Below are 24,095 nucleotides of genomic sequence, written 5' to 3'. Positions count from 1 at the left end.
ACGCCGCATCCATGATTTGTCGCACAAATGACTCTGTTCCTTCGCCCCCTCTCCCTTGTTCCTGGAGTGGAGAGCTAGTGGGTGTCTTGACAAGTAGTGCACCGGATTATTCGCTCCTGGGCGATACACCACCTCGAACCGGTAATGTTGGATCTGAACTGCCCAGCGTTCTATCCAGGGAGAACCGTTGCGGGCAGTGCCAGTGAACAGAGGTACTAACGGGTTGTGATCGGTAACCACGGTAAACATGTGCCCTCACAGGTAAATGTCAAAGTGCTGGCATGCCCAGCGAATTGCCAGTGCCTCTCGCTCGATCTGAGCATATCTTGTCTCCACAGCCGTGAGTGCTCCACTGGCGTAGGCGATGGGCACCCACTCATTTTGTGTGTCCTTTTGGAGCAGAACTGCCCCCAAGCCCACTGGGCTGGCATCCACTACCAGCTCTGTCGCTGTCCCTGGTTGGAAATATGCTACGGCGGCTCCCTGTAGTAGCGCCATTGAATGCTTGTGCATCTTCGTCTGTCCATTGCCACGGCACATCTTTCTTCGTCAATCTCCAGAGTGGTTTGGACAGATTTGCAAGGTGGGGAATGAAACGGCCGCAATAATTAGCCATCCCCAAGAAGCTTCAGGCCTCGGACTGTGTTTGGGGAATGGCGGCTGCCCTGATAGCTTCTACCTTGGTTGGATCCACCTGTAGGCCTTTCGCAGAGAATCTGTACCCAAAGAACTCAACCTCGTTTGCATAGAATTCACACTTAGCTCAGTGTAATTTCAGACCCTGCTCGACAAGTCTCTTGATGGTAGCTCTTAGACGGGTATGGTGCTCCTCTAGTGACTTGGAGAAAATGAGAATGTTGTCGCTGACATTTATCACGCCCACTAGTCGGGACAACGCTTCTCTCACCGCAACCTGGAACACTTCTGCTGCTGACGATACTCCAAAACTCAGGCGTTTGAACCGGCAGAGCCCTACATGTGTTGAGAAAGTTGTTATGTAGCGACTCTTCTCCGCTAACACCAGCTGGTGGTAGCCCGAGTTTAGGTCCACTTTGGAGAACCATTGCGCCCCATTGATGTCCGACCCAATCTCATTCATAGTGGGGGTGATGTGCCTCTCTCTTCGGATCTCCTTGTTGGGAAGTCTCAAGTCGCACACATAGCCTGATTGCCCCCGGCTGTTTGGGCTTCGGCGCTGTAACCAACAGCGATACCTATGGCGTTGGTCCTGATACTTTTTCAATTACTTCATCCATCTCTAGGCGCTCTAGTTCAGCCTCTACCAGGGGACGAAGATGAAACGGCACTCTGCGGTGTCGGAGAGCAACTGGCTTGATGGTTTCATCAATGTGTAACTGGACCTCCACTCCCTTCAGACATCCCAATCCTCTGAACAGTTCGGGGAACTCAGCTAGCACCACCTCCGCTTACAACTGATATATGTGCCTCGCAAACATTACAATCCCAATATCTTCGGCGGTGTGGCAACTCAGCAACGATCCAGCCCTGCCACAGGTAACGTAGAAGCACGTGAGCGTTGCTCTGTCCCTATGCCTGACCTCGACATCAATTACTCCTTGGAGCGGAATTGGTGTGTGATCCACATAGGTGAGTATTTTCGCTGTGGTAGGCACCAATCGTTGTTTAGGTCATAGCTCATTATACTGCGCGTCCAAGATATTTACTCAGGCCCCAGTGTCGATGAGCGTTTGAATGCAATTGGCTCCTATCCATACCTGACACAGTGGAGGCGGTCTTCTTGTGGCGTTGACTCCTCGAATGTTCGACATTACAAATACGTTGTCATCGTCACCTTCATCAGCCACCGTTAACTTCTGGCACCTGCTGTCCAGTTCCTCTACCTCCTGAACAGCCTTAGAGCTGCGTTGGAACCTGGGGCCTTTGGGCCGATTCGCTCCAGATCTTGCAGTGCTCTGGCACATTTTCCCAAAATTTCCACATTTGTTACACTTGAGACGTTGTCACCCCTGCGCCGGTGATCCCCTCTGGGAGTGATTCGCCAGCCCGCAGTACCTGTACCCCTGCTTGGTCTGTTGCTCTTCGGTGCCAGTAGTGGGACCCGGCCTCTGATGTACATCTTCCTGATGGCGTCCACCCTTTCTTCCTTGATGGGAGTTGGATATAGTGGTTGAGTGATCATGGATTACTTGGCCAATGCCGACTCCAATCTCGCCAGCCCTGACATCTGCCAGCTCGTGGGACCTCCAGAGGACCAAGATGTCATCCAAAGAAATTCCAGGCTGTCTTGGTATCAGATAACCCAATTCCAGCGATTTGCACCCCACTATGAGTTGCGCCCTCGTTTCGAACTGCCGGTCAATCCCTACACAGGTGCTCGCCAGCTTCCTCCGATGTGCAATAAAAATATCAATGGGTTCGTCCTCCTTCTGTTTGGCCTGGCGAAGCTTGAAAAGTTCAAAATCCGGATTGACCGGTGGATCAAAGTGCTGATTGAGAGCCCTGACAGCCTTCTCCAAGTCTTTGCCATCTTCCATGTCTGGAGGGTCCTGGAAGAGGTTGTAGAGTTCATCTCCCCCCATCAAGAGCATGGTGGAGCTTTTAACTGCGTTGTCTGTTTCCCTGGTGGCCACAAAGTAGTTCTCCAGTTGGCCTATCCATTTGCGCCACCGCGTCGCCGATGTGGCTGGGTCCGCTAGCTTGCTTAACTCTGGGATGGCCTTCACTGCCATGCGGGGTCCTGGCCTACCCCCAGCCACGTCCTGTGGTGCTGCAGCCGCCTGCTGTGTTATCATGGTGAGCACTATGTCACAGCTGCCCTGTCGCCTGGCTTGCTTGCCCCTGTGCCGTTCGCCACTGGCACCACCAAGAGATGCTGTCTCCTCAAACGGGCACCTCTCTGTCCTCAGCAACGATCTACAGGAGTACTCCCGGCAATGCTGTCAGTAGACCTATGGCCATTCACGCTGCTGGTATTGGGAGTTCCTCACTCTCACCTCCGATCGGCAGTCCACCTCGTCAAATGTGGCAGCTTGACTCCTCCTGGCTCCACTCTGCTCTTGCCGCGCCAGCTGGTGATTCTCTGCACTCACCGAGCGCTCTGGCCACACTTCTCCCACACTGCGCATGCGTGCCAGGTCGAAGGCCTTGCATGCACCTTCAATAGGCTGCACCGCTGTAGGCCTCACACACGGCCCGTACCACTGCTGCTGCTGACGGTTTTGCACGCGTGGTCACCTTACCGTGCTCCAATGTTCCCCCGCAGCCTTCAGACTTCAACACTGTACTCCGGCTGCAGCGGACTGCAAACGCTGCCTCACGACTTCGCGCCTGCCACCAACGCTGACCTGCAATTCGAGAGGCGGGCACACGTGTGTTTCTCACTCCACTCCTCTTTACCAATGTTGTGGGGCACACACCGAGGATAATGGGGCAAAGGGATGCTGCTTAAGGGCATGCAATGGTGGGAAGCCTAACTATGCTGAGGCGCTGAGAACTCACACAGGCACTGGGTTACTCCGTCCGCGCCATCAGCCATGTGCGCGGACATCGCCATTTATTTCTACCCCCTGGTCCGAGCCCGACCCAGTGTCAGGCTTCCCCTAATGGGGAGGAGGCAAGTTCCACAGAAGCGAAGATGAAAGTCCTCCACACTTCCAAACAGCAATGACAAGAGTGGGATATATACACACTCAATGCCGTCTGCTCCCAAAAAGTGTGGGGGGAATAATCCAAGGACTGTACCAACTCTCCCCCAGCTGGACGTTGAAGCGGAAGACTTGGAGATAGGAGAAGGCTGTAAAAAAATACACAGTGCGTCTTCACTTAAACAGCCAAGAATTATATACTTGTGTTCAACATAAAGCTCCACTTACCCCACAATAGTGAGCGTCAGACCTTGAATGAAGAGACATCAGGAAACTCCAGAGAGGAAATACGCCAGGGAGGATAAGTGCCCCGACAGCAACAGTGGAATCTCACAAAAGGGAGCCGCTGTCAGAACGTGGGAGGATAGGAGTTACACTCTGCTTTCAGCGCAACAGAAGTGAAGGAAACACTCACAACCAGGGGGAGTCTTACCGGCTTGTGTACAAAAAATAGCTAAGGACATGTACTAAATCACTTAGGGAAGGATCACTTGTCCTGCATAACCTGGGTATACAAGTGGTGTGTATATCCCCAAATAAAACCCTCATGCACGTGTGAAGTTTGTTCGAAATAGCGGTATATCTTGGTTCTTCGCTGTTCACTCACGTGACTGCATAATCATTGGGTTAGTTGTTATGCAACCTCCGCCTGGAGGTATTTACCCTTGGTTAAAAACAGTAGTGATCAGTGATAGGTGATAAGTGAATAAAATTAAAATAACCAAGATTTCTTTCTATGATGATTGTGTAGTAAAGTGACGTAGTAGGTGCCAGGGGGTCGAGGGGGCCTACTGCGGCTCTCTTCCTCTTCACGTGACTTGTGCTGACGCTACCCTTTCTGGTCCCGGGACCAGAAAGGGTAGCGTCAGCGCAAGTCGCGTGAAGAGGAAGAGAGCCGCAGTAGGCCCCCTCGACCCCCTGGCACCCGTAGAAGCGCTAAATCAGTGCACAAGAGGTACATTTTGACCTCCCAGAAGTGAAGGACTAATACGTCACTTTACTACACAATCATCATAGAAAGAAATCTTTATGTATGAGACACCACTATTTTTCACTTGGTCCTGAAGAAAGTCCGACTGACCTTATCAGGCGATTTAGGACTGAAACATGTCGACCTTTTTAGAAACACGAAAATTGAGTGCGTAAGAATCCTAATTATTCTCAACAAGCACATCTATATTTTTTCAGACAATTAACCCGAATCCAGAAAAATAAAGAAAACGGTCTGGCTGTCCGGGTTATTTTAATTTTATTCACTTATTACCTATCACTGATCACTACTGTTTTTAACCAAGGGTAAATACCTCCAGGCGAAGGTTGCATAACAACTAACCCAATGATTATGCAGTCACGTGAGTGAACAGCGGAGAACCAAGATATACCGCTATTTCGAACAAACTTCACACGTGCATGAGGGTTTTATTTTGGGATATACACACCACCTGTATACCCAGGTTATGCAGGACAAGTGATCCTTCCCTAAGTGATTTATGACATTAGATACAAAGGAAACTGGACGGATCACAATTTTCCTTCTCCCTCCAGAATTGATTTATGAAGGACATGTACTAGCCAATGAGGCAAACCCAGTCTTGAACTAAAGACAAAGTAGAACAGGAATACAAAAAACACAGATGAAAGACTCCTCCCCACTCTTAAGCTAAAGACAGAGTGGAACAGAAGTACATACACCACGTCCGACTCATAAACTAAAGACAGAGCGGAACGGGTGTACAAAAAACACGAGCACAAATGAGAAGCTCCGTCCGACCCCTATGCTAAAGACAGAGTGGTACGAGGCTCTCAAATGGCCAGAATGTCACGGACTCACAAAAGACAAAAGGAAGTGCTGTCCGACTCTTAAACTAAAGAAGGAGTGGAACTAGCACTTCACTAGACAGACACACACACACTCTGACAACACTCACGAACACAGTAAAAAACTGCCAGGTAGAGATGATAGAGTCAAAACCCAGGATAAGGTGGAATCCGGAAGTGAAGGATAGCGGGGTCAAGTCACGCCACCCCTCGCGAGAGGGTGGGGGAATCCGGGGAAATAGGGAGTAGACAGCAAGAAACCAAGGGGCAGATTTATGTAGGGGTTGCGCCACGTTTACGCCGCTGTTGCGTGACGCAACGGCACGGAAACGTGGCGCATCCCTGCGACCTATTTACAACGTGACGCATCTAGGCAGATGCGTCACGTTGTAAAGCCCTGCGCCACATGAAACCTGCGTCAGGTTTCATGTGGGCGTTCTGTCGCAGGGTGGGCGTTCCCTCGTAGGAAAGCCCCGTAAAACTGACGCAGTGAAATCTACAAGATTTCACTGAGTCAGTTTTATGACGCTGCTGCGTCAAATCCTTACGCCTGCTTGAAGCAGGCGTAAGGAGTGATGCACCATGTTATGAATGGGTGGCCTCTGTACATTGCAGGAGTTGCGTCGCACTTGCGATGCTACTCCAGCAATGCGCCGCCCGTACACCACAAGATGCGTCACGCATCTTCCCTTCCTTGCACCATGGTGCGCCGCATTGTAAATGCGGCGCATCTGTGGTGTCGCAAGGAGGGAATTGCGTGACGCATCAGTTCTGGCGCATCCCTGCTGATTTGCAGAGATGCGCCAGAACTCATAAATCTGCCCCCAAGGATCTATCCACAAACGATGGCCAAGAAACAATATCAGGAACTCGAGGCAGGAAGAAAATCAGGAAACAAGGCTCCGGTAGCTTCCACGAAGCACGAAGAGCGAGTGCTAGTTAAAGGGGGCATGGTCACGTCAAAATCAGTAAACCAAGCGTGGATTCACATGAGAGACGTCCTTTTCAGTTCCTTAGGGATCGTCTCAAAAGTACATGACAGGGCACAAGGAACACAAGGAGGTCTATTAGGGGATATCTAAAAACATGCAAGTCAGATTAAGAAGGAACACCATGCTGAACACATGCTACAGAAGGTCTGTGAATCCGACCACCCCTAACACCCAGGGAGTTGCTGGTGCAACAATGTATAGTAGTGGCCGGGTGGTTTACTACAGTGAGGGCAGTTTAGTGTGTTGTTGATATTATGCACAAGTGCATGGTTCCCGCCAGTTACCACTATTACGAGGAGCACTAAAGGCTTAAACATGCACTGCAAACTTTAACAGCAAAACTGCGAACTGGAGCATGGAGAGGCAATGTATCGGGTGAGGACTCACTCACGGGAGAGGAAGTTTTAGAAGTCACTACCAGTGCACAATCATTAGTAAATGTTGAATTGTTTTATTTCAATACTATGTGGGAAGTTCATACAATATTGTTTACATTTTGTAAAATCCAATGCTAAGCTCAAAGGAGAGGACGTTTTAGAATCTGCTGCCAATGAATAATCTTTTGTGAATGCTGTATATTTTGGAATGCCATGCTAAATTATAAAACGTTTCTTATTCCGTTGTTGTATGCCAGAGTAAGTCCTGAAGTGAGGCACTAGTGGGGTGTTTTGTCCTGATGTGAGACTGTGTGCAATCCTTTGTAAGGGGTTAAATATGTGGGGGCAGTGTGTTGAGCCCAGTGTTTTAGGCTTTGTGTTTATGCCCCATTGATATATGGAAATCCTGAGGGGTGACTCCAGGGCCCACAATACACCGCAGATTATTGTTCCAATAGATAAGGACCTAGTAGGGTCCTTGGACAGATTTAAACTATGCATGACAAAAATTGCAGCATGGATGAAACATAACTTCCTGCAACTGAACTCAAATAAAACCGAGATCCTATTGTTTGGGAAAGCTGACCAGATATGGTCTAATGACTGGTGGCCAGAGGAATTGGGAGAAGCCCCCCGCCCTAAGAATTGGGTAAAAAATCTGGGTGTGCTAATTGGTCCTAAACTATCCATGGAGGAACATGTGAAAACTCTGGCAAATGTTCTGGATTTATCCATATGTTAAAGAAGATTTTCCCCTGGATACCGCTTTCCACCAGAAAAGTCCTTTTACAGGCACTTTTAGTCAGCAGGCTTGACTATAGAAATGCCCTGCTGGTAGGGATGAGGGAAGATCTATTCTCCAAACTACAAGTTGTACAAAATACGGCTGCCCGCCTTGCACTCAATAAACCTCCACGCACTCCCTCTGCCCCATTATTGAACGAGCTGCACTGATTACCAATGAGGAAAAGAGCTGTCTTCAAGCTCCTCTGTCTGGTATTCAAAGCCCTGACTAGTCTTGGACCAGAATATCTGAGGAGAAAATTATTATGGTACACCCCAACCCGCCAGCTGAGATCCAGTGGCCATAATATCCTCCAGATTCCCAGAATTAAAAAGGTCAGGATTGGCGGACGTTCGTTCTCTCATGTTGCCCCTAAATACTGGAATTCACTTCCAGAAGATCTGCGGCTTTGTCCTACACTTATGACCTTTAAGAAAAAACTAAAAACGTGGTTATTTTAGTGTATGGACTTTTCACAGTGCTGTCTGCATCCCGGGCTCCGAGAGATCCCTTTGGGGATGATTTGTGCGCCATATAAATAATAAATAAATAAATAAATACCGCTGAAGTGTATTAAGGTTGGTGCGAGGGAGCGCATTGTATTCTTTGTACTTTTCTGTCACAACTATTCCTGCATCCGCCCTCATTTTCTTACCTTTGCAGAGGGAGTTGTGCTTTAGGGGAGGACTGGGTGCCGTGTATGAGGTGAGCACCGGGTGTTGTACCTCATGGGAGCACTGGGTGATGTGACTGATGGAGCACTGACTGTTATGCATGAGATGATAATTTGCTATTGCTCTTCACTAGAGCAGTGAGTGACGTTCAGTTCAAGGGGGCAGTGCTGCAAGCTTTAGTTGGAGTACCAGGCTATGAGCACCAGGGGGTGCAGGATGGAGTACAGGATGACGTACAAATGGGGCAGGTGATAATGTAAACAATGTAAACCAAGGGCAGTTGATGTGTAGCCAGTGAGCACCGGATGACTAATGTCAGAGAGGTCTTGAGTTGTCTCATGTCACACATGAGCAGGGCATCCAACGCTTCTGTCTTTAAATTCTGGGGCGTTTACTATTATTCTTTTTTCAATGAAGCCCTACTACAGTCACCAGAACATAGGGGCCTATTACGATGGCAGGCAGACTTTGTGTGCCCGCAACCGTACCGGGAAATGGGACCTACCACCATAGGTGCGGCGGTCCCACCATGGAAATCAGGATGCCACTGTTACAGTGGCGGTGGCATCCCGCATATGTTGCATTGTGGCAGGCGGTGCTTTAAGCAGCACCCGCCTCAATGCAATAGATGCATGTCGTGCATTTGCATGCACAACGTGGCAGGCACCGCGCGGTGCCTGCCACATTGTGCATGCAAATGGAAAGTGGTACCATGGGTACCCCCCAAGTGCACCCCCAACCCCTGGGGAACCGCAATGGGCACTCGAAAGTGAACTCTTCCTGGCTTTCCACAGTGGGGTCTCCGCCACGGAAAGCCCTCACCACCGCCCATCATAATATGGATGGCGGTGTCTTGCAGACACCGCCACCATATTTAAGCCCTTTTCCGCCCGGTCGCCTGTCTGAGCGGCAGAAAATCGGCGGACGGTTATTCCGTCCGCCGCGGTCCCCACCGCCATCATAATTTGGCTGGGGAAATTGGTAAGCGGGTGGTGATAAATGGCGGGCGGATCGCCACCACCAGACGGGCGGTGGCGATCCACCCTCCATCCTAACAGACCTTATAATAGTCACATTTCAAGATCAGATAAATTACTGAAGCCCAATACTTTGGTAGACAGCAGAGGTCCTTTTCATCATTTATTTCGAATGCATTTGAGTGGTAAGTTTAAAGGGGCTGCTATGTGTGAGTGGATACCATGTTTAATGCAGCCTAGTGCCTGCACCCATTTTGGCACACAGATAACACACGGGGGCACACATACAGACAAACAAAACCCACATATAGCCTCTAACACACACCTGCATAGCCTCAAAAAGCTGCATGGCATTTGTCACACCATCAGCAATTCTTAGATCCTTGATCGGCTGGCTTTGGCAAACAGCGATTTCTTACTCTGTGCTGTTAAAAGCAAAATTTAAGTACAGCATTTGCCATATTTTGTACTAAAAACCCATAACTCGCTGCACATGCCACACACGACATGGGTCTCTTGACAGCATGGCATATGGACGGTTGTATGAATAATTAAAAAAATACCATCACTCTTAATGATGTAGAAAATTTGACCTGTGTTTAGCTTGATGCTTTAAAGTATTTTTCGGTCTCTACATTTTGAGCAAATGATGTGTCTTAAGCAACAGTTTCAGTCACGTTCATGTAGCAGGTTTTCTCAAACTCTTTTGATGTCAGTGCTTACATGTCAAATTGGGAGCGAAGTTTCCAATACAATATGTCAGTAGTTCTTAACCTTTGTACTTCTGTGGACACCACCTTAAATCATTACTGGAATACAGGGACCCCCACTGAGTCATTATCATTATCCAAGGACCAGGGCCGGCTTTTGGCATGGGCGAGCTGGGCCCAGGGCGCCAATTTTCAGAGGGGTACACAGAACTGTCTGCATTAAAGTCCTACAGACACCAGCGTCCCCCGTACTTGACTTCCATTTTTCAGACTAAACCGCTTTTAATCTTTTTAACTTGTTGCACCAACAACTTGGCACTAGAGGGATCAAGCTACGCTGTTAGTGAATCTGAATATTTGGGAGAGGTGCTGAGAAGTTTGTACTAAGAGGTCAGTTACTGCTTTGATGTGTGAATGACCTGTAAACACTCTGCTGCCTTATTTTATTCACAAGCTTCAGGGAGGATTCCAAATTTCTTTTTGCACAGACTGCTATCTGAACAAGGGCTGGCTCTGCCAGGGACACCCCCTGAGTCACTATTGGGATCCGGGGAACCCTTCCCTAACCAATTGATGATTGGCACCATAACATACAGACAGAAGCTTCCACCAGAGAAATGCACATAGGATGAAATACTTTATGTAATTCAAAAACAAATACGAAAAAATCTCAATTTTAATGGGAAGTTTGGATATTTTCTAAATTCAATTGAGGCTGCTTATTGTTCTTAATATATACTGTTTGATGCACTTGCACTGTTCCCATAAATCAAACTGAGCATACCAACTTCATTTTAGTCTCTAATTTCAAATTATTTCACGTTTACATAACATTTTGCTACTTTGTTTATGTCCTCTTCATTAATCTTTTAATATTATTTAATTTTCTAAGCAGTTGTGCACCCCCAAGAGCCCCAGGATCACAGGTTAAGATACACTGCAATAAATCATTACAATGGGATGTAGATAGTTAAGCTACTCGCTTAACCCTACATTGGCCGGGGCACGCACTGCCTGATTTAAATGTTCCAATAATTTCTGTAAAGACTGAATCACAGGATGGTGCAACAATTAAAACATTACAGGATTAATTCCCGAAAACTGACTCTGGTAACTCCACCAAACACAAAACCAGCAATTACACCACTCGCTTCACACCCACTTGTACCTCAATTAGGGTTTGGAATGCTGCAAGCAACAATGCAAATCCAAATATAAAATGGCTTACAGTAGGAAAAGTAAGTTGTGAAACAAGATTTATTCCAGTCCCACGACTATTCAAAAACATTTACACTGTGGAATTATATCATGTAAGAAAATAAAATAGACAAGGAATGTAGCCCTTCTTAAAGCATGGGAGAGTGTGAGAGCAGACACAGAAATGTATGTTATGCAATATTGTTTTGAATGGCACTTTCCCAATTGCTGAATCAATGAACCCTGAAGATATGTTTTCTGTGCTTGTGCCCATTAATAAATCCATCGGTTCTTTCTACTCCCATGATTACATTGTCGCTGCTCACGTTCCTGTTCCTTCTGTTCCCACTGTAAAATGTGCCAATATTTTAGAATATCACCAGAAATTATATCAAATGGCCTTAGGCCAAATAATAGAATCAACTAGAAATCATATCTCATGACATTGGACCAAGATTAGTGGAAGTGACTGAGTGGATTTTGACCCAGATGATAAAATGAGAAATAAATGAAATTACGTAAATGAGTGACTTTTGAGCATCAGGGCCACATCCATAACCACACAAACACAATTCTCTTTTTCAATTAACTTTTAGTATGATGTGTTAACAACATACAACATGCATCGTCATCGCATAGCATGTAACAGTGCACAATAGTCATCAGTGGCACTTACATTGAATGTTAACGATTATGTCCCCGTAGTTGCAATTTAGGCAAACATATACTCCATCGGACCTGCAAATATCAGAGCAAAAAGTGTTCCGTGCTTTCCCTTATCCCACATTTCAGTTCCCAGCTATGGCATTAGACTCAGCACAGTATGACAGCTCATGCGGCTCGTGTGGCGTAGATCACAAAGGGATCCCATCAGTGGCGGTTGGTGGCAAAGCACATTGGATAGGCGTAAGAAATATACACATAACAAATGCACAATAATAATATCACAATAATATACACATTAATATAAATATACACATAAAAAACACCTACCTTACACTGTTACTCAATGTTCTACAGTACGTCCTTGTTGTTCTGCTGCACGTCCTCCAAGCACGAAGCCCACAGCCAACTCTCTCATCCAATCAAGATGCTGTTCTCATGCTGTTAAGCAGTCAATAATTGGTAGCAGTGAAGCACTGACCCTGCCCTTGTACTCAATTTGTTGGCAGAAAGAATCAAAAATACCCATCCATTTGAAACCAGTTGCAATGAGATACATAAATATAAGCAATCAGAGGGGAGGTAATCCTTTTTACACACAACAAAAACAGAGGAAAACTCCCCCTCTATTCAGACACTGTATAATGTGTGTTGTCAAATTCCTATATACACATTTCAATTCAATGGACTCCTCCTCTTCTTCTGGTATACACGTTTCAGCCCACTGAGCCGTGCCTCATCAGGACATGGGTAACATAACACAAGCATAACGCACTCGCAAAAGAGCTAGTCACAGCCCTAAGTATCTGGGTGTAGACTCATCAACTCGTCTGGACCTTGGATCTGTCCCCGGCTCAATAGCACCAACACACTCCCAAGGAATTTGAGTCGTAGCCTGCGTCTACTTAGAATAAGGCAATTCCATTCTTGCACAGAGCCTCCTGCTGCCATCTACTTTCTCCCGTTCTACCGCGGGCAGGATCTACCTCGCGTTGTGTCCCTCTGTTTTTGGTGTGTGTGAAAAGGATTACCTCCCCTCAGATTGCTTATATATATGTATCTCATTGCAACTGGGTTCAAATGGATGGGTACGAAAAGGTTTAGGAGTTCTTGGTTAGACCATTTGGTTTTGTGTGTATAATGTTGTTTATGTGCCAAAATTTATATAAAAGAAAATTTTGTATAAATTTATATCAAAAAGTAGATTAAGGATATGTGAAAGAATTGAGGATGACTTTGTGAGTAAGTAAATTGTCTACAAGTTAGAATTGGGGACTAGGCTCCCACGCAGGGGATCAATATATTTTTCCTTTTACTGGAATAACTATTGTGTATTTATCCCCAGATATAATTTCCTTTTGAGTCTGTTTGCTTCTGCCCAGCTGTGTCCTTGGGGGGGGACTAGGGCATAACCCGTTTTCTTTATACATCCTTAAATGGAAGGCACCGGGAAGCTGAGAATTCATGTCTACCTCATAGGTCCTGTCTGTCCACGGGCACCTGCCCTACTCCAATCCTCCTCGACACTACTTGAGTACTGTAACAGGTCTCATGAATGAAAGGTGCTACGATATTCCTTTCCCCATTGACACCCATCACATTTAACCCTGATTCTTCCCCAGACGTAACTGCGCCTCATGGACCTCGTGGGAGTTGTTGTCCCATGAAGTCATCAGAGATCATTTAGAACTTCCCAATTCTGAAGATTTTCGCCCAGAGGCCCAGTGCCTCTGGGCGGCTGTTCAGGGACCAGGGTTGCAGAGAACAAAAACAATTGGAGTCCCTATTCACCAATCAGACGCGAAGGCATCACTATATAGGTACCTGCAAGACCTTAAGTTACAGATGAAGTATAACTACGTACAACAGCAGGAAATGGTCTTGTGGTGCAAAGTTCTGTCGCTGCTTGCATGACAATTATGTGGCGGTGTGGCTACGGGTAAACATCAGTGATTTACCTGCTGCATGAGGTCCAAAGCTTCTGCCCATGACCCCTGCAAGCCCCTCTAAGGAATACATAGGAATCACCTTCAACTAATATTCCCTGACAACATCTGGGGAAGGTCTCCCTAGATGGCCTAGGAAGATGGGAAGCCTAGTGGTAGGTCCTCAAAGAGTGCTTGGATAAAGTAAATAAGGCTGATTTCCACCGCCGGGTTTCATGGGGTTTCCCTCCAGAAAACATAAGACCATATGGCTCATCTTACAGTAATATTTACAATAAATTCTGAAAGGGCCTTATTCTAGTGATGCAGTGTAAAAACTGCTCATACTTTTCACTACACAAAACCCGTACAATGAGGGTATTTACTGAGATGAAGTGAATGTGTACCTTGCACACGTACTAAGAAATTTACAAAGTTCTTGAGAAAATTATAATGAATGCACCGTAAAAGCGTGCTTAAGTTGTAGAAATAGAGAATATCATATACTGTGCCTAAATGACCTAACACATTAGTTTGTATAGTTATAGACCATCCTTTAACGTGAATGTGAAAGTTACAACTATAAATGCATGTGAATAACCTTTGAGAAATAATGAATATGTGAAAGTACATTTCTGATATGTATTGCGCTTTTTTGTCACTAAAATAAGTCATATGCTGCATTAGCATGATAAATATAAAATACTAATGTCTTGAAATCTGTCTTAATAATCTCATTGTAATGCAGCATTTAATAAAGAAAACTTGGTGCAATGTTGTTATGCAAGAAGATAGAAAGATTAAACTTTCCAGAAATATTCAATCAATCAATCTATCAATCAATAAACATTTATAGAGCGCACAGCTAACTCAAATAGCGGTGTCCTGGCGCTACACAGAGACTGTGGAAGAGGAGTAGGCAACCGCTGGAGCTACCCTTGACTAAAGAGGCAGGTTTTTAGGGTCTTCTTGAGCTCTTGCTCCGACTCTATCTGGTGCAAATGAGGGGGCAGCGAGTTCCACAGTCTGGAATACCTTCTCCCATGTTGAGACTTAACTTAGCGAGGGACACAGGGCAGACACTGATAGTTAGATCTCAAAGTCCGTTCCTGATGATACGGACTGAGCCTAAATTTAAGGTAATCTGGGCCCAAGTTACGGACGTCTCGGATGGCCACGGTCAGTGCATTAAATTCTATCCTTTTAGCTACCGTGAGCCAGTGTAACTGCCTAAAGTGTGGAGAAATATGATGGCAGAAAGGGACCTGTCGCATTAGTCTTGCTGCTGTGTTCTGGACCACCTGTAGTCTATTAATCAGGTAAACTGGCAGTCCCAGATATAGGCTATTGGCGTAGTCCAATTGAGTAGTCCCCATCGCATGGACTATGATCCAGTGGCTGTCCTCTGGCAGTAAGTAATGGAATTCACTTATGATTCTCAGCTTCCCAAAGCACGCCGAGGAGATCTAACGAACTTGAGCTGTAAAAGATAGATCCGTTTCCCACTTAATGCCTAGATTTCTTGTTGTTTTCGCCGGGACCGGCAGTGAGCCTCAGTGCTGCAGGCCACCAGAGGCACACAAGGAAAGGGGGAGCCTGACTAAAGAACAAGACCTCCGTCTTCTCTGCATTTAATTTCAGGTAATTACTGTTCATCCATCTAGAAATGTCCTTCAGGCATATCTTGAATCTAAAGAAGGCAGCCTCGGATTGTTCTTTAAACAAAAACACCAACTGGGCATCATCCGCATAAGAAACTACTTTCAACCCTGTGGCGGGATCGAGGGAAACACGAACTCGGGTGGTAAAGGTAATGCAGGTTTTATTGTTTTCAACAAACGCTTGCGCTGCGTTAGATTTCGGTAGTAGGGAAGAGGCGGTTCGGATCCTCGACGTGCAGGCGAACTCCTCTCCTTCCTGTAATCACCTCCTGGTTTTCCTCCCTCCCGTGGACTTCTGGGAGCTGTAGGGGCGTCCGTTTTGTCAGCCGGTATCGGGATACATGTAACAAAAGAAAAACAGACTCAGCAAAGGGCTCTGGTTCACTGAGAGCTTAAGGGAAAGGGTGTGGGGAGTTACACTCGTGCACACAGGGTTCAGCGACGTGTCGGAAGTGAAGAAGGGGAGGGTTCAGTGGAGGGATAACGGTGCAGGTGCACTACGGAGGTTTGAAACCTCTTCTACCCGCCCAGCCCACGATACGGTCCCGTACCTGGGTTAGCCACACTTCCCTTGAAGTGCGGCTGGGCGAAGCGCCTTGTCGTTGGCCTCCTGGCACTGCAACGGCTGGGCTCGCCTTCTCCGTCTCTCCATCTTCCTGCTCGTTCTCGTCTCCTTCTCTGCTTTCTCTGCTCCGTACGTCTCCTTCCTCCCTCCTCGACTCCTCCGGGTGATGAACACGCCTTCCTCACCGAAGACTCGGCTTTTGTTTCCGGGGTCCCAGCTGACCAGGGGGCGTGGCTGGGATCAAACTCCGTCCAATTAAAGAAACAGCTCTCACCCTCGTCCCGAGAGTCCCATTGCGTTGTCTTGTTTCCGAACTCGGGCTGCTGTAGGGATGACAAAGAGGGGAACAGACATCGAGGGGGTGTTGGAGAAGGGGCCAGCCACTCCGCCACCTGGTCACAAACCCCATGTTGCAATGAGAGTAGAGAGTGGCACCAAGTAGATATTAAAGAGCAATGGACTCAAAGCAGAGCCCTGAGGCACTCAACACTGTAGGGTTTTGATGCATATCGAAATGGTCGAAGAAAGGCCCGTTTGGAGCAGTCTTTAAGATAGGACCGAATCCAGGAGAGTGCCACCCCTCGAATATCCAATGATATTCTTATGTAAAGATTCTTAGATTTCCTAAAACAAGAAATACATTTTGATGTATGCTTATATGTTACACGTACACACTTTCTATTGTAGTACTAGGCTAAAGTTACAGTTGAATGTCTTTATGCATCAGATTATGACATTAAATGCCTTTGACAGATGTATAAATGAAACTTTAAACACTTATGCTTTATATATATTTGATATTTCTTTGGTGAATAGTATTTATAAAATGCATTTAACTTGACATTAATTTCTTTGCCTGTTCTTTCTCATGACATCTATACAACAGAATGTCATTGCAACTTCCTCATGTAATGTTCTTGTACTTACAAATGAGAACCTAGAGGAAGTTGAAACATATTGTACTCTACATTTTGATGCTTACTGATGGACTGAATTGTTGCAACTGGCAGCCCAGAAAGTTTAAGTAATGCATAGCCTTTTGTGGATTAACCTGTGTGTTTAGCATTGGATGCTCGTTCCCATGATCTACTTGGGAAATTATTTTCATGTTTCTTTTAATACCTTGTGTGCCAAACTTTACCTCGTGAAAATCGTACGATGATGGTACAATAATGGTGCGTCACAGGGGGTGTTACATCTGGACTGATGAACTATAGTACCGAAACTCCTCCTCGGTAGGGGGGCCGAGTCCTTTTTGGTCTTGGTCTATCCTGTTCCTTCCTCTTGCCTTTGTTGGAGCAGATGCTGTTTTGCTCCTTGTCCTGGTGGACATATGAGCTACTTGAGTCCCTGAGAAGACCTTGCAGATCTTTTCCCATCATTTGGTAATAGCAGGAACCTCTTGCTTTATGAATTGTCATTGGACTCCTTCGCTGAACCATTGCTTGGCAATGCCCTGCTGAGTTTTCCTATAAAATTCATGCTCACAAACATTTCCCTTTGGATAGTAGGCCTATGGAATTTACGAACTCTAAGACTCTGTTTAATGTGTGGTTTTACACCATACTTGTAATTTATTGAATTGAGACTTTACTGTTTATATAAATGTTGATCAGTGATTGCATTTTAATAATACAACTAATTAGAAATATAAAAACTGAATTCCTTAAATGTCATAGTCTCTTGATTGTTATTAATGTTCTTGCCACAGAGACTGTGCATGGGATTTTTAGATTACTAAAGCATAATTGAGATTACCGTAGATTTTCCTCTGAGTACCAGGTCCTTGAGTTATTGCTTTGTATATCAATTGCGGAGTTATCAATCGATATAATCTTAACTCGTTTAAACTTCTTTTGGAGGTTGGGACTTCCCGTTGCCATCTTCATCTTGTTCCTTTACAGTATGGTCCTTAGGGTTATATACTTAAATCTTATTAGTAATTTGTAAATTGGTTACCTATTCCTAGTTCTCCTGGAGTATCCAAAAATCGACCACCTTAAGTTCCTTCACCCCTCAATGCCATGAGCAAAATTCATCGGAGTACCAATTGAAGTTGTGAGATAACATTTTAAGTATAGGAGAAAGAGAACTTCATGGGCCCGTAAATGCTGGATCACATCTGGTAGCAGAGTATGGTTCTTGCTTGCGAGATCATGAAAGAAATCTGAAAGACACCTATGCCGTTTGTACTGTCGACGGGATGGTTGAAGACTCTTTGCTTCAAGAACTATTTTCAGCACCAGTGGTGAAATTGGTAGCCTTGACAAGAGCTTGCTGTGTCTCAGACCAGCTAAGAGTGATAATTTTCACTGACAGGCAGTAGGGCTTTGGAGTCATGCATCACTTTGGTCAATTGTGGTCACAGCGTGGGTCATAACATCCTTACGTTCACCAATATGTAATGGAGAAAGTGTGAGGAACCTACTGCAGTCCCTACAATTACCCACCCAAATTGCTGTGGTGATGTGCACTGCCCATAGGCAAGACACTGACTATGTAATGGTTGGAAATCGTTACGTTGATGAAACAGCCAGGTACTGTGCTTTAAATGCCTGTACCTTTAATGGGGATCCAATCAATGAAACATCAGATGTCACAAATTGCAATTTGTTATTATTCACTGTTGATATTTGGGAGTTAAAATATGAGAGGAAGAGGTGTCAGAAGCTGAACAACAAGGTTGGGTTAGAGCTGGTTGTACCAAAAGAGAGGAAAATGATGTGTGGGTTTCAACTGATGGAAGACCTGTGTTACCTGATAGCTTGCTACCACCTATGGCTTGACATTATCATGGTCCTGCACATGTAGGAAGAGAGGGAATGATACACCTTTGCCATCAGTCTTGGTTCAACCCAAGATTTAGATTGATGGCAGAGAGTTTGTGTCACAGAAGTGTAGCGTGTCAACAACAAAATGCAGGGAGAAAAACACCAGTCATGGAGAGTCACAAAGGGAGATCAGGAAGTCCCTTCAACAGGATGCAAATGGACTTCGTTGAGTTACCCATTTGTAATGGATTGAGATATGTGCTGGTGACTGTGCATCTTTTCGAGGTGGGTGGAAGCATACCCAATAGGAAGGAATGTCACACAGTGGCTAAATTGTTGTTGAGGGAGTTGATGCCGAGGTTCAGGTTCCAGTCTTCTTTGGAATCAGACTGAGGAACTCATTTTAATAATGCAGTCCTGAAGATGTTATGTGCAGCACTACCATTTGAGCATAGCCTCCATGCAGTTATCATCCAGAAGCTTCTTGACTAGTTGAACAAGTACACTGCACATTGAAATCCATATTAGCAAAGGTGTGTGCTACTACGTCTTTGACGTGGCCTGATGCAATGCCTCTTGTGTTTATGAGTATGCAGAGCACTTCAGACAGGAGAACAGGATTGTCACCCCACAGGATTATCATGGGGAGGGCTATGAGACAGCCAGCTGTACCTGCAAGCATGCTCGTCAATATAACAGATGACATGATTCTTGATTACTGCAAAGGACTGGCTGATGTGGTACCTTCTGTGTCTCACCAGGTTGGGGAGGCTACAGTTTCAAATCAATAGGAGCAGTGCCTTGACCTCCGTTCAGGCAACTGGGTAATGGTGAAGAAGCACGTACGGAAGTCGTGCTTGGAACCTCGTTGAGATTGGCCGTACCAGGTAATACTGGTTACCACTTCTGCTGTAAAGCGGGGAGGTCTCCTGAATTGGGTAAATGCTGCCCATACTCGCAGAGTCCCATGTCCCCTTGATGATATAACAGCATCTGTTTCTGATGTACTGGTGGTTACAGTGAGACAGAGGGAGCAGGTTAGTAATGCTGTTGGGGCCACAAAGCTACTGGGACAGCACTCGTTTGGCCTGAGCAGGGTCAACTGTTGTCTGAATAGAAAGGTCACAGCCAATAGAGTTGACCGTGAGAGGTAGAGACCATAGCAAAGGGCCAGCATTAGGCCCTTTGTAACGCGAATAGTACCCAGAGACCGTTGGCCCAGAGGACATGAAATATTAAGGCACTGTCTGACTGAAATTAGAGTTTCTCAAATCATTCCTAAGGGTCCTGGCCAGTCTCATCAGATTGACAGTGATGAAGAAGGACCCGCAGGAAGGAGGTTAAAGAGAGCAGGAGTACACAGTCAAAAGTACTCATCTCCCAAATTGACTTTCTTGGTAGGAAATGATTGGGATAGAGCGTTCTATACATTTTGCTATAACAATTTGCATCCACCTGAACCTCCTTGAATTGAACTTTGTGGTTGAACTGAGATTTTAAATTGCCATACCACTGAATAGATTGCCTCAAATTGTACTGGAAATACTCATCAATGAATCAATTAACCTTATTTGCATACTTACTGAAATTGACTGAACTTCTCACCTGCACTGGGGAAATATACTTTGAACTGCGCCTGCTGTTGTGCCAAACTAACTAAGCTGCTAAAATGAATTGCTGCTAATCGTCTAAGCTAAAAGGTCTGATCTCAGAGAACTCATGGAGCCTGCTACTGTAAACTCTCTTAGAAGCAAACTCATACTTATAGGAACAATTGCTGTTATTGTAATAGTATTAATTGCTTTGCTTCTATTTTTAGAGTTGCCTCAGCATTTATCTATAGAGAATCCCAAATCTGCATAAAGCTTCTTCATCTACTAGTCTTAGTTTTAATGCATTAGACAATAAGAATGTACACGTAGATGTTTCAACAGGAGATTAGTCACTGAATGTACATATTGACCTATTGTATGAATATGTTGACACTATGGATGCTAGGGATTGCTACATTTGTATGCAATGGCCTGCATCAGTTGCAGAAGGCACAACATATCACCACATTCCCTTGACATATGGAATTTCCTGTAGATTAGTGAATAGTTATAAACCATCCTTTAATGTGAATGTGAAAATTATAACTAAAAATGTATTTGAATCACCTTTGAGAAATAATGAATATGTGAAAGTACATTTGTGATACGTATTGAGCTTATCCCCAGCGCCTAGAGACCCTTACGGGTGATTGTGCGCTTTACAAATGTGGACTTTACTTTTTTACTTTATTTGCCACTAAAAGAAGTCATATGCTACATTTACATGTTAAATATAAAATGCTAAAGTCCGGAAATTTGACTTAATAATCTCATTGTAATGCAACCTTTAATGAAGAAAACTTGATGCAAAGTTGTTATGCAAGAAAATAGAAAGATTAAATTTTCCAGAAAAATTCTTCACATGCAAATATGTTACACATACACACATTCTATTGTAGTACTATGCCATAGTTACAGTTGAACATTTCTATATGTCAGATTATGGCACTGAATAACTTTGACATATGCATAAATTAAACTTTAAGCACTTATGCGTTATATATATATATATATATGTGGTTGGTGTCTTTACACTAGAGCGAACATTTTTTGGAGGGTCCCATCACCCTCCTTGCTGCACCCGCCGAAAGAGTGATCGGCATCTTGATGGGGATGGAGCGTGGCAGGTGTAAGGAGTCCAGATGGCGAGCATCCAGCTTGTGGGGAGACGCTCATATACTTCTCCTCAACTCTACCAACACCGCGCAGGCTGGCTGGCGAGGGGTTTCCAATACGAGGCCACTTCATAACAAATGGAAACCACGAACCTGTTGCAATATTGCAAGTAGAAATTACGGCGGGACTACAAGCACCAGGAGGCACTGCGCCCATCCAGGTGCGTGCCTTAACATTAAATAAAGGTGTTTCCTGCCACTACCCTGCAAAGCATTCGTCCTCCTCTGAAGAAGAAGGCTACCGCCTTCGAAACGCGTCAGGACAGCAGACGAAGCAGGACTTATTATAGACTGTGTTCCCGGTTTCCAGCCATTGAGCAACCTGTGATGAAATAAACCTTGTTTGGAAGCCCCGCGAGTGTGGTTGGTGTCTTTACACTAGAGCGAACATTTTTTGGAGGGTCCCATCACCCTCCTTGCTGCACCCGCCGAAAGAGTGATCGGCATCTTGATGGGGATGGAGCGTGGCAGCAGAACTGCAATACGCCGAGCACCGCCGTGCAGCGCGATGTAAGGAGTCCAGATGGCGAGCATCCAGCTTGTGGGGAGACGCTCATATACTTCTCCTCAACTCTACCAACACCGCGCAGGCTGGCTGGCGAGGGGTTTCCAATACGAGGCCACTTCATAACAAATGGAAACCACGAACTTGTTGCAATATTGCAAGTAGAAATTACGGCGGGACTACAAGCACCAGGAGGCACTGCGCCCATCCAGGGGCGTGCCTTAACATTAAATAAAGGTGTTTCCTGCCACTACCCTGCAAAGCATTCGTCCTCCTCTGAAGAAGAAGGCTACCGCCTTCGAAACGCGTCAGGACAGCAGACGAAGCAGGACTTATTATAGACTGTGTTCCCGGTTTCCAGCAATTGAGCAACCTGTGATGAAATAAACCTTGTTTGGAAGCCCCGCGAGTGTGGTTGGTGTCTTTACACTAGAGCGAACATTTTTTGGAGTGTCCCATCACCCTCCTTGCTGCACCCGCCGAAAGAGTGATCGGCATCTTGATGGGGATGGAGCGTGGCAGCAGAACTGCAATACGCCGAGCACCGCCGTGCAGCGCGATGTAAGGAGTCCAGATGGCGAGCATCCAGCTTGTGGGGAGACGCTCATATACTTCTCCTCAACTCTACCAACACCGCGCAGGCTGGCTGGCGAGGGGTTTCCAATACGAGGCCACTTCATAACAAATGGAAACCACGAACCTGTTGCAATATTGCAAGTAGAAATTACGGCGGGACTACAAGCACCAGGAGGCACTGCGCCCATCCAGGGGCGTGCCTTAACATTAAATAAAGGTGTTTCCTGCCACTACCCTGCAAAGCATTCGTCCTCCTCTGAAGAAGAAGGCTACCGCCTTCGAAACGCGTCAGGACAGCAGACGAAGCAGGACTTATTATAGACTGTGTTCCCGGTTTCCAGCCATTGAGCAACCTGTGATGAAATAAACCTTGTTTGGAAGCCCCGCGAGTGTGGTTGGTGTCTTTACACTAGAGCGAACACATATATATATATATTCACAGAAAAAACCATAGGTTATAGACCATATATAGTTAGGAATTAGCATTTACAAAACCTTGAAAATTCACTGAAAAAAACATAGGTTATAGACCATATATAGTTAGGAATTAGCATTTAGAAAACCTTATTTTACTCACACAAAACCATTGAAATTCCATATATAGTTAGTTGCACTAACTATATATCGCGCACCCGCAATCCACTGCTGATGATGTCACATATTACATCATTCATGACATGGTCAGTGACATCACTGATGACATCACTGATGACATCATCTAGTGTCTGTGTGTTTTTGTAAAGTTTAAATACGTTTTACATATTGAAGAATGACTGGATGGATGGAAGACTGAGTGTGTGTGTGGCTGGCTGGGAGGTGTGTGACGCTGTGCATATCAATGTGTACTTGTATCAGTGATTGTATAAGAGAGTAAGTATGTGTTAGTATATGTGTGAAAAGTATGGTGTTCTGTGTTTAACTATAGATGAGGAAATCGAAGTGTGATTGATTCTTCACAGGACAGACTAGGTGTATGAGTGCATATGATAGTGTTCTAATAATAACTGACTGTATGTATGAGTAATTGTATGGGTGAATGAGTGAATGTGTGTGTAGACGTACGAATCAGTGAGTGCGTATGTAGTAACTGGTATTGGTGTGTCATGATGTCATCAGTGATGTCATTTGAGATGTCATCAGTGATGTCATTTCAGATGTCATTAGTGATGTCATCAGTGATGTCACTGAAGTATGGTGTTCTGTGTTTAACTGTATAGATGAAGAAATGGAAGTGTGATTGATTCTTTACAGGACTGACTTGGTGTGTGAGTAACTCCATGGATGAGTGGCAGTGTGTGACTGTCTGCATAGGTGTATGAGTGCATATGATAGTGTTGTAATAATGAGTGACTGTATGTATGAGTGATTGTATGGGTGAATGAGTGAATGTGTGTGTAGACGTAGGAATCAGTGAGTGCGTATGTAGTAACTGGTATTGGTGTGTCATGATGTCATCAGTGATGTCATTTGAGATGTCATCAGTGATGTCATCAGTGATGTCATTTGA

Source organism: Lissotriton helveticus, chromosome 8 (assembly GCF_964261635.1).
Source record: "Lissotriton helveticus chromosome 8, aLisHel1.1, whole genome shotgun sequence".
Lineage (NCBI taxonomy): Eukaryota > Metazoa > Chordata > Amphibia > Caudata > Salamandridae > Lissotriton > Lissotriton helveticus.
The sequence above is the reverse complement of the archived record's forward strand: the minus strand, read 5'-3'. Positions refer to the sequence as shown.